We start from the raw sequence: 9,282 nt of genomic DNA, 5'->3' as shown, positions 1-9,282 counted from the left end.
GGCTGAAAAACCGCGTCGCCCGAGTTCGGCCCGACCTCGTCAAAAATTGGACCCTTCATCACGACAATGCGCCGGCGCACACCGCCCTCCTCTGCACCTCTGCATTGGCCAAGATGGGGGTTCCGGTGCTTCCCCACCCTCCCTACAGCCCAGACCTGTCCCCTCCGGACTTCTTCTTGTTCCCGCGCCTGAAGAGAAGGCTGAAGGGGAGGCGTTTCGACTCCATCGAGGCGATCCACAAAACTGTGACACCTGAGTTGAACGCGATTCCGGTGGATGAGTTTAAAAAATGTTTCCTGCAGTGGAAGGACCGCTACCAGCCAAAAGGTTTAATAAAACTGCTTAAAAAAAATAAGGCTCATTACTTTTCAATCGAACCCTGTACGTTTCAAGCTTGAGTAATGTGTACCAGTAGAAATAGGCAGAAATGCGGTATTTGAAAAAATTTTAATGGATCATTCAGAAATTCAAATCAACGTAGAAAATTTATTGGACGGAATTTTAAATTAATCGATAGCAACAACAAATTTGCTACGAAGGTAGTGTTTAAAAGAGACGTGGGCCTTGATGGAAACTATTATAGTAGAAAAAACTTCTCCCAATTAATTCACATGTGAAATATGTTGAATTCGTTTAAAGTCCCGATAAGCACGCAATATTGATGGCAGTGCTACAATTGAGAACCACATTTTTTTAATACTGCTAGGTTTGGTGTCATAAAGAGTGTGCAACCAAAAATATTCCAAAGAGTAAATATTGAATGTGCAAAAACTGTCACAAGAAATAAATATTTGGTAAAACTGCAATATGATCCCTAGCGGAACGAGTGAACGTAAAGAATACTCTATAGAGTATCCTAATAGTATCCACATAGTATATCTTCTGTATCAAGCAACAAAAACCGGGCTGCGTGATTATTAGCCTTATGATTGTTATCTCATTTGTATATTACTTTAAAAGAAATATTAAGTTTTAGTAAGACGTATCATATGTACTTGTCTGCTATTTTCCTTTTGTCGGGATTGTATATGCAGTTACTGCTCAGGTGTGCACTGTAATTCGTTTAAAGAGAGACACTACTTTCTACTTCTACTTTTACAAAATCGTACAGCCACTGTCGACCAATCAGAAAAGACAAATCTTTCAAACTTTTTTACAGCGTTGCATCGGCAAAGGTAATGATAATTCAATTTTGCAAATCACCTATGAGTTTCTGCTTTCCGTAAATCTAGAAAGGCTAATTCTATAAGGTTTCATTTCGAAATAAATATTATCAATATATATTGAATATTTGACTTCAGTCTTATTTAGACAGTATTTTTTATGCCTTTTTTTATTTTTTATCCTGTGTTCATCCTATAATTAAAAAAAAAAATTTGCTACGAATATCCATAAAATAAGAAGACATAGCTTTAAAAAAAAAAAATAATAATGAATGAATTAATTAAAAATGTATCCAAATATCTACCTTGGCGCCTTTTTAAGGCTATTTGAGCCTTCCTTAGGCTTTATTGCTGCCATAATTCACGTTAAGTATCTACATGTTGATCTATAGGAGGAGACGCTTCATACAATTATAATAGAACTTCAGTTACAGGAAAGTTCGTTCACTTATTAAATTTAACTCTTATTTCCAGAAAAGATTGTTTATATCTACAAGTTTCAACTATAATTGAATTCTTTTTAAATGTAAATTCATGTTACCTTGCCTCCTTATATTTATATTTAAAAGGGAGAAAAGTTAAAAAAAAACTTACCAAGATGCAAGCTTTTAAAAATTTTAATTTCTTGAGAAAAAATGTATAACACCAAACGCTTTAAAAATTTGCAAAATAATTTTTCTTAAATATTGATTTAATTTTTAATCACCCAAGAACGTTTAAAAATTACTTAGTTCTCTGAACATATTGTTAGCTCGTAATTGTCGGAGGAGTATTGAAAATTATTATTTGACATATTTACAATGCGAAAAAATAAAAATAAATTTTAAAAATTAAAAAGAGTCGACAAATAGATTTCAAGTAGGGGCATCCTGGTCGTTACAGACACTATATCACTGGATCGGTGGCGCAGGCTGAAAAGAACTGCGCGTTACCGGGTGAACTTTTGCTTGACACTTGGTACGCAGTACAGAGAAAGAGAGAGAGAGGACATAGCAGCGCCCGTGCCCACATTGTGTACAGTGTCTTGTTAAAGAATATGAACTTAGTAAAGTTACGAAGTGACGCCATCTAGTGGAGATAGAAAAAACTACAGCTATATTCCGGCAACCCCTCCGCCCCGCTCCTCCACCCATACCATACAAATTTTAATATATTTTAGAATTGAGATTTACAAGAAGAATAATTTAAGTAAACAAACCATCTCATGCAATATAAAAAAAAACATAAAATAGTGCATGATCAAAAATAAATTGAGTTTTTTTCACATTGCATGAAATGTTTTGCTTGTGCAAATCATTCTTCCCATACTTCTAAATAAAAAAAGTATTTAAAGAGAGACATTAAGCCCAACACTTAAGTACGACTCCGAACAGATCGGTCTCTTTTTCAATTTAGAAATCAAAATAATTTAAATTTGTTTCGAACAGAAGATATAAATAATTTGGAGACCTGGTAATCATAATCACTCACTCCTTATTTACATGTTCGCCATGTTCCTATATTCTTGATCTTCCCCTTCTAGCGCACAAGCTGTAGAGATTGTGCAAAGCGCTCATAGCGCCCATTACAGCACTACAATCTAGGCGATTGTACCATGCGTCAATATAATAGGGATCTGCGCTATATGTAACTCTGTAGCACACAGCGCACAAATGAGTTTCACTCTTCATTCTCCCTACTCCCAGCTCCCGCCTTTCTCAGCTTTCCCGCTATCATCAACGTCTCCCTACTCCTCGCGGTAGCGTCCGCCTCTCGACTCGAGCGTTGCTCGCCACACTTACTGTCCGGCCGAACCGTCGATCACACCTTACTTGAGAACGAGCAATGTTCTCTGAATTGTACAAAGTCTAAACGCATTTCGCGGGAGAACGAGCAATGTTCTCTAAATTAAAATAAAGTCAGTTTATTGAGTTACTTCGTGGCTACTTATTTCTCTCCTTCAACATTTAAACATTGAATTTTAATGGACAAGGATCCTTCCTCGAAATCACTTTTGGTCCCAATTTCAACATAGTGCGAAATGATCCAATCTTTGAATATTTCGCTTACAAAGCAGCAACACAAACGCTACCTAGAGGAGATAGAAATCACTCAAACTCGTCCACATTTTAGCTTTAAGACTGTACCTAGTGTGCCTGCGCCTTTCGAAATTCACAAGCGAACTACTTTGCGAGAGTCGCTCTCGATTCTCGCTAACCGAGCGTAGAGATCTCCCTGGAGGTGGGACGGCGTCGAGCCCGCCTATTGGCTTCGAGAACGATAACAAAGTCGCAACCAAGCGATAGGGGTCTTAAGCCAGGCTCGCTTTCCTCGGTCTCCACGCGTCGACACTACTCTAACTTAACCTAAATGAAATTTTCCTAAACTTATAACTTATAATTAAACATATAAATAATTGATAAAAAATTAGGAAACTTCAGGATTATTATTAAAAATAATCTACCCTTACTTTACCGAAAGAACCGTGAAGCTAGGTGAAATAGTAAAGGTCATTTTGTTAATGACCCGTCAATTATTATTAATTAAATATGAAAATGTTATTTAAACTTTTAATCCTATCAAAACGATCTTTAATTGTACTGTTTGCTCGGTTACCAATCAATTTTATAAAGAAAATTTCGGGGTTCCCTATGGGTTTACAATAGATTGAATTTAAATGTGACGCTACCTTACATTCAGGGTTTATCTGAGCGGTTACGGAATTTAGTTCAAAATTAAATACTAAGTTTATTTTAAAAACACAAATACTTCAGATAATTATTTTTTAAAGAAGATAAAACGTGATTCCATTGAAAATTTATCTGGTGTTATTTATCTAATTAAATGGAAATGATGTAATAAAGCTTATATAGGCGAAATCAGCCAGAGATTAAAAACAACTATTACTTTGATTTTAATTTCAAAAATATTAGCGACCGAAAAAAACATATCAACTTAAGATTACAGCGTCTAGTTTTATTTTAAAAAATCGAAAGATTTCAATTAACACACCCTGAAATTCTAAATTTTAATAAAATCTATCAATTTATCATAAAATAATGTCATCTGTTTAGTTACAAAATTTCTCACTTTTCATTCAAACTTATTTCCGCGCTTTTTCATTAGTAGTGTCAAGGAAAACCCGCTCATTTTTTCTCAAAGTTCAGTACGTATGCTGTCTTAAAGGTATTTCTAAACTGTCCATTTTTGTTTGTCCTTCCCAACCTACGATAAAGCTTCCTTTTTGATTATTAAAGAGGTAGTCTTTAGTTTATGACATACTCAATAATTTTTTGAGGCTTTAATATAACCATATTTATTGTTTTAAAATTTGACTTAAGAAACAATTATTTAAATATAAAAATTGTCAATTACATCGTTATTTCCTTTTGTTTTTACTCTACGACATTAATCTTATGTTTGAATAATTCAAAACTCGAAAATGCAGGTAACAAAAATACTACTAACCTACAAAATTATTTATCATGATTGCTTTCTTTAATATTTCTAATTTTAAATAATAATTATTAAGCCTAAAGCCGATTGAAAAAGGTACGCCTTGCGCCGAAACATTTAAAATTGAGAAATGAGTTTTTAATTAAATAAAATGATAGTTAAAAAAATATTTTTTTTGGCTTAATTTGATTTTAATTTATTTGGACCGTAAGGCATAAAGATAAATCTATGATTTAACATTCATAAATACTGTTAATCGAAAAAGGATTGATTAATTTTAAATCATTATGCAAAGTAGAAAATAAGTGATATTTAAAGCTTGAAACTTTTATCATTCAAGATTTTTCTCAGATTTTCTCATTTAAATTCTTAAAGAAAAAAAACATGTGCATCTAGCTAAGCCTCAATCTTGTATTTTATCCATAATTTGATTTCTAGGTCTTACTATAATATCAGAAACATGAAATTCTGTTGAAGAACTGTTAAGTCTTAGTCAGATTCAGAATAACTAAAATATTTTCAATCCACACAAAGAACAGTCATGATATCCTGGATATAAATAATGAAAAACTGTATAAGTGTCTATATATAAATGTTGCAGAAGAAACTATGTATACATCTAGTTCTTTCTTAGAGGGGCATTGTATTTGTTTAAGAAAAATTTTCAAATTTTTAAACAATTTCTAAGGCCAAGCTTTTATAATTTCTCAGGTGCAATTGTTAACTCGGACAAAATGTTCTTTGCGGAAAGCTTATCAAATTTTTTTATTACATTTATATTCACCAATAGAATTAAAGAGGATTTCCAAAGTGGAGAACAGAATATAAACAACTCTCATTTTTCAAGTAAAAGAAAAACTGATTAAAATATTAAGCAAAATTTTTATAATATTGCAGCGAAAGAATATTCTAGGGCTTTAATGCGGATGATGTAGTATATGTGTCAGTCATTGTGCCACATACTGGATGCCAAATTTAATCTTCTGACACATTTAGGTTTCATTAGAGACAGTTTTGATGATAAATATTTATTTTCATATCGTTTTCATGCGAATCGTAACTTACTTAGTTCTAAATTGTTAAAAATAATATTGAAATTAGTGTACACATGTATATTAAAATGAATATATGAAGCGTATGAAATCGCAATTAAAAGACTGCATATTAAATTTCAATGCTCATTAATAATGTTTAAATATTTTTTCCAATTTTTTTAGTCGTTTTAAACTTTTTTGTCATAAAATTATGTTAAAGAAATATGTTTTCAACCCCAAAACAATAAGGGATGCCACCTTTACTGTTAAAAGCATCATGAGTCACTTAATCTTTTAATAAGAAATAACCTCTATCTTGTTTCATTAAGAAATATTTATTTTTAGCAGAGACATTTAGATAAAATGCTTTTGTGGGTTAATTTTAGGGGGTTTATCCTCCTTCAAAGTGAATATTAGCCGATATTTGAAAAGTGTTTGAAAATATTCTTCAAATTGTTCATGTTTAGTATCAAAATTTGTCCCGAATATTGGCATTAAAAAAATTGGGATCTTTTAAGTCCATTTTCGCAAAAAATTGCGTTTTTAATTTCAACTATTAATTGATGATTTTTCTTCCGTACATATGCATTTTATGCTTTTTGTATCCCAAAGTAAAAAAAAAATCAGTAATTTTTATAAATCGAGCCATTTTGAAAGAAAGAAATAAAGATGTCTTCTAGGCCACTAAAATAATTATAGAACAATTACGCAAGTTATTTAAAAATAATATTTTTCTTAGTCATTATAAATATATCACTGTGGATGAACGGTATAATTTTTATACATAAAATAAAAAAATTATAGTTCTTAATTTACGAATGTAACTTTAGAGAAGAACAAGAAATTTCCCTAAGATACAAGGGTTTAGGAAAATTATAATTACTGCTATTAAAACGATGCAACTTCTAACAGAAAATGCCTTTCAACATATTGAATTGTAACCCTTTTGAGGCTACGAGAACAATAGGCAATTAAATCAGACAAAAATGTTGAAAATTTCACTTCAAATTAAAAATAAAAGAATATTGATTGATTATTAATTATTTTAAGTAATTAAAACAAAATATTAAATATGGCAATGTGAAAGTCCTAAATTCGAATTTTTAAACGCAATTTCAAATTTTCAATATTTTACTTACTTTTAGAGCAGATGTAGAAAGTAATTAAATTTTTTATTAGGTAAATTATTAGCTGGCACTATCTATCATTTACTATAACTTATTTTCTCAGTAATCTATATCTGGCCGAAAATCGGAGAATGGCCGGAAATGTTTGCCATCAGGAAAAATCGAGAAATGAGTATGCCATTGAATTTATTTTTTCACACGAAATTCACAAAGTTTTAGAAGAACCAACTATCAAATAAAATTTAATTTTAATAAAAATAATTGCGTATTTTTAACTTTTTGTTTGAATGTTAAGTTCAGTTGTTAATTATTTCAATAACTACATTATTCAGTCTACAACGCTTATTTGAAAAAATTTTCAACCAAAAAAGGTCCTGTTTTATGTCTTCATTTTTATACCAAAATTTTTAATTTGTAATATTTAAAATTTCAGTTTTGAAGACCAAATTATAAATTACAAATTAAGAGCGTTCAAAATTAAAAATTAAAAACAAGTCTTAATTTTGCTCATATAACAATGTAAGTTAATTAATGATTTTCCAAACTGAGCTTGTAATTCAAGTGTTAAAAATGGTATAAAAATCATTTTACAATACGATTGTAAATCTGTTCAAGATTAAACAATTCACAGATTTTAAAGTTAAAACTTCAAATTTTTCAATAAGATTTTACCTCATAATTTAGCAATTCGAAATGTCTGTTTTAAACTTTATACACTAATTTTAATTTTTAAAAATTCGGCTCCCTTCGCGGGCACATTCTCATCACGTGCTATGCGTGTAGCTCGCTTCGGTCGCAAGTTTGAGCGGGCCTAGGGCGCGCGACATTTATATCTCGCGCTTCGCTCTCGGATATTTGTTCTTTGCATTTGGAATGATTGAAAGAAACTTTATCAAAAAGATCTCTTTTAGATGGAAGTATTTATATGCGTCTTCATATTCTGAATTGTCTACTTAATTAAGTATAGTCAAAGATTAAGTTTCTCAAAGATCTGTAGGCTTTGAGGTACACATTCTCATCGTGACAGTCGCGCTGCGCGCTCGATTTCTGACAGACATTTGTAAACAGGTTTTGTTGGATTTTTTTTTTTTAACTTTCGTCGTTTTCCACAAATTTTTTTTTTCAACGTTATTTTTCACGAATAAAACAAAATGTATGCGTCCTATCAAGAAGTGATTCTTAACGAAATCGTAGATCTTTTTTGGGATAACCATTTTTGTTCATTCATCTTTTTTCGTATCCTACATAGTTTGTCCACAAAATGGAATTTTTAATTTTCCATTATTTTTGTGCACTCAAAATTTAAATTTTCGATTTTTGAAGAAAATCCAAAAATCGTTTATGATAATCTTGTAGAACTTTCAAAAAGAAATGTTTCATTGTTCTGACTTTTTTCATATTGTGCGTTTTGCGGCTTCAAATTTTGATTTTCGGTTGATTAAAAAATTTCTGAAAACGCTATAACTCTGAGGATTTTCTTTTTGTTGAAAAAAGTCATTAGGATAAATTGTTTGTTCTTTTTAATTATACAAATATCCGTACATAAAATTTTTAAATTCAGAAAAAAGTGGTCTCAAAAATGTTCAAAATGCGCTTACTTTTTGAATTTTCATCAAAAATGGCTGATTCACGAACTCGTCCTTTCTGTCAGAACCTTAAAAAATATGTGCTAAAGATGAATTTCATTCGTTCATTTTTTCGAGAGTTATCGTGTTCACGGACGGACGGCCGGACGGATAGACAGACAGACGCCATCGTGAAAACCTGATTTTCGGATTCAGGGGGTCTCGAAACATTTTATTCGGCTTGAAATGAGCAAATTTTAGTTTTTTCTAAATTGGCAGTACATTTTGTATTTGTTTGAGTAAAGAATATTTTATTTTCAATTTTTTTTTCTAATTCGAGAAGGAAAATTAAAAGAAAAATATATTTTAATAGTATTTTAAGTTTAGGCGAATAAATGTGGGAGCCCACTTAATATTGCAGTTACAGTTTATTAATTACATGATAAATATAAGGCAGAGCGCAAATGAGCTCGAGAGCAGGCCAGAACAAAGACCGACGCGCACCTCGCCGCAGCGTCTCCAGAACGTGGGATTTTTCGGCCATCACCACTCTCCCATCAGCGAGCGACAAATTCAAACGTAGCGTGTCAGTGGGTCACAGTGATCCCAGATCTGAAACGAGACGTGGTCCAATCCTATGACACGTGTATGTCCGTGTGAATATGGTAGGAGACGATATAAATGCCTGCGTTGCGCGCGCAACCCATTTCTCCTCTTCTGAATTTGAAAACTCGAAGGTGCACGATTGCCGGTCGGAACACTTCGGCTGTTCTATTTATATCTCTATCTGCTTTGAAATAAAATGAAGAGATTGGGATTTTAATATTTTCAGATTTCGATGCTGGGCTGGCAATTCTCATGATCTGAATACTTCGCGCGCCTCTTTATATGCGTGTATTTTGAGGTTACGTTACTTCAAGTATAAAATATAAATTATATAAATATTAATACTATTATA

The sequence above is a fragment of the Belonocnema kinseyi genome, chromosome 9, assembly GCF_010883055.1.
Source record: "Belonocnema kinseyi isolate 2016_QV_RU_SX_M_011 chromosome 9, B_treatae_v1, whole genome shotgun sequence".
In the NCBI taxonomy this organism is placed as follows: Eukaryota; Metazoa; Arthropoda; class Insecta; order Hymenoptera; family Cynipidae; genus Belonocnema; species Belonocnema kinseyi.
Note: the sequence above shows the minus strand (reverse complement) of the source record.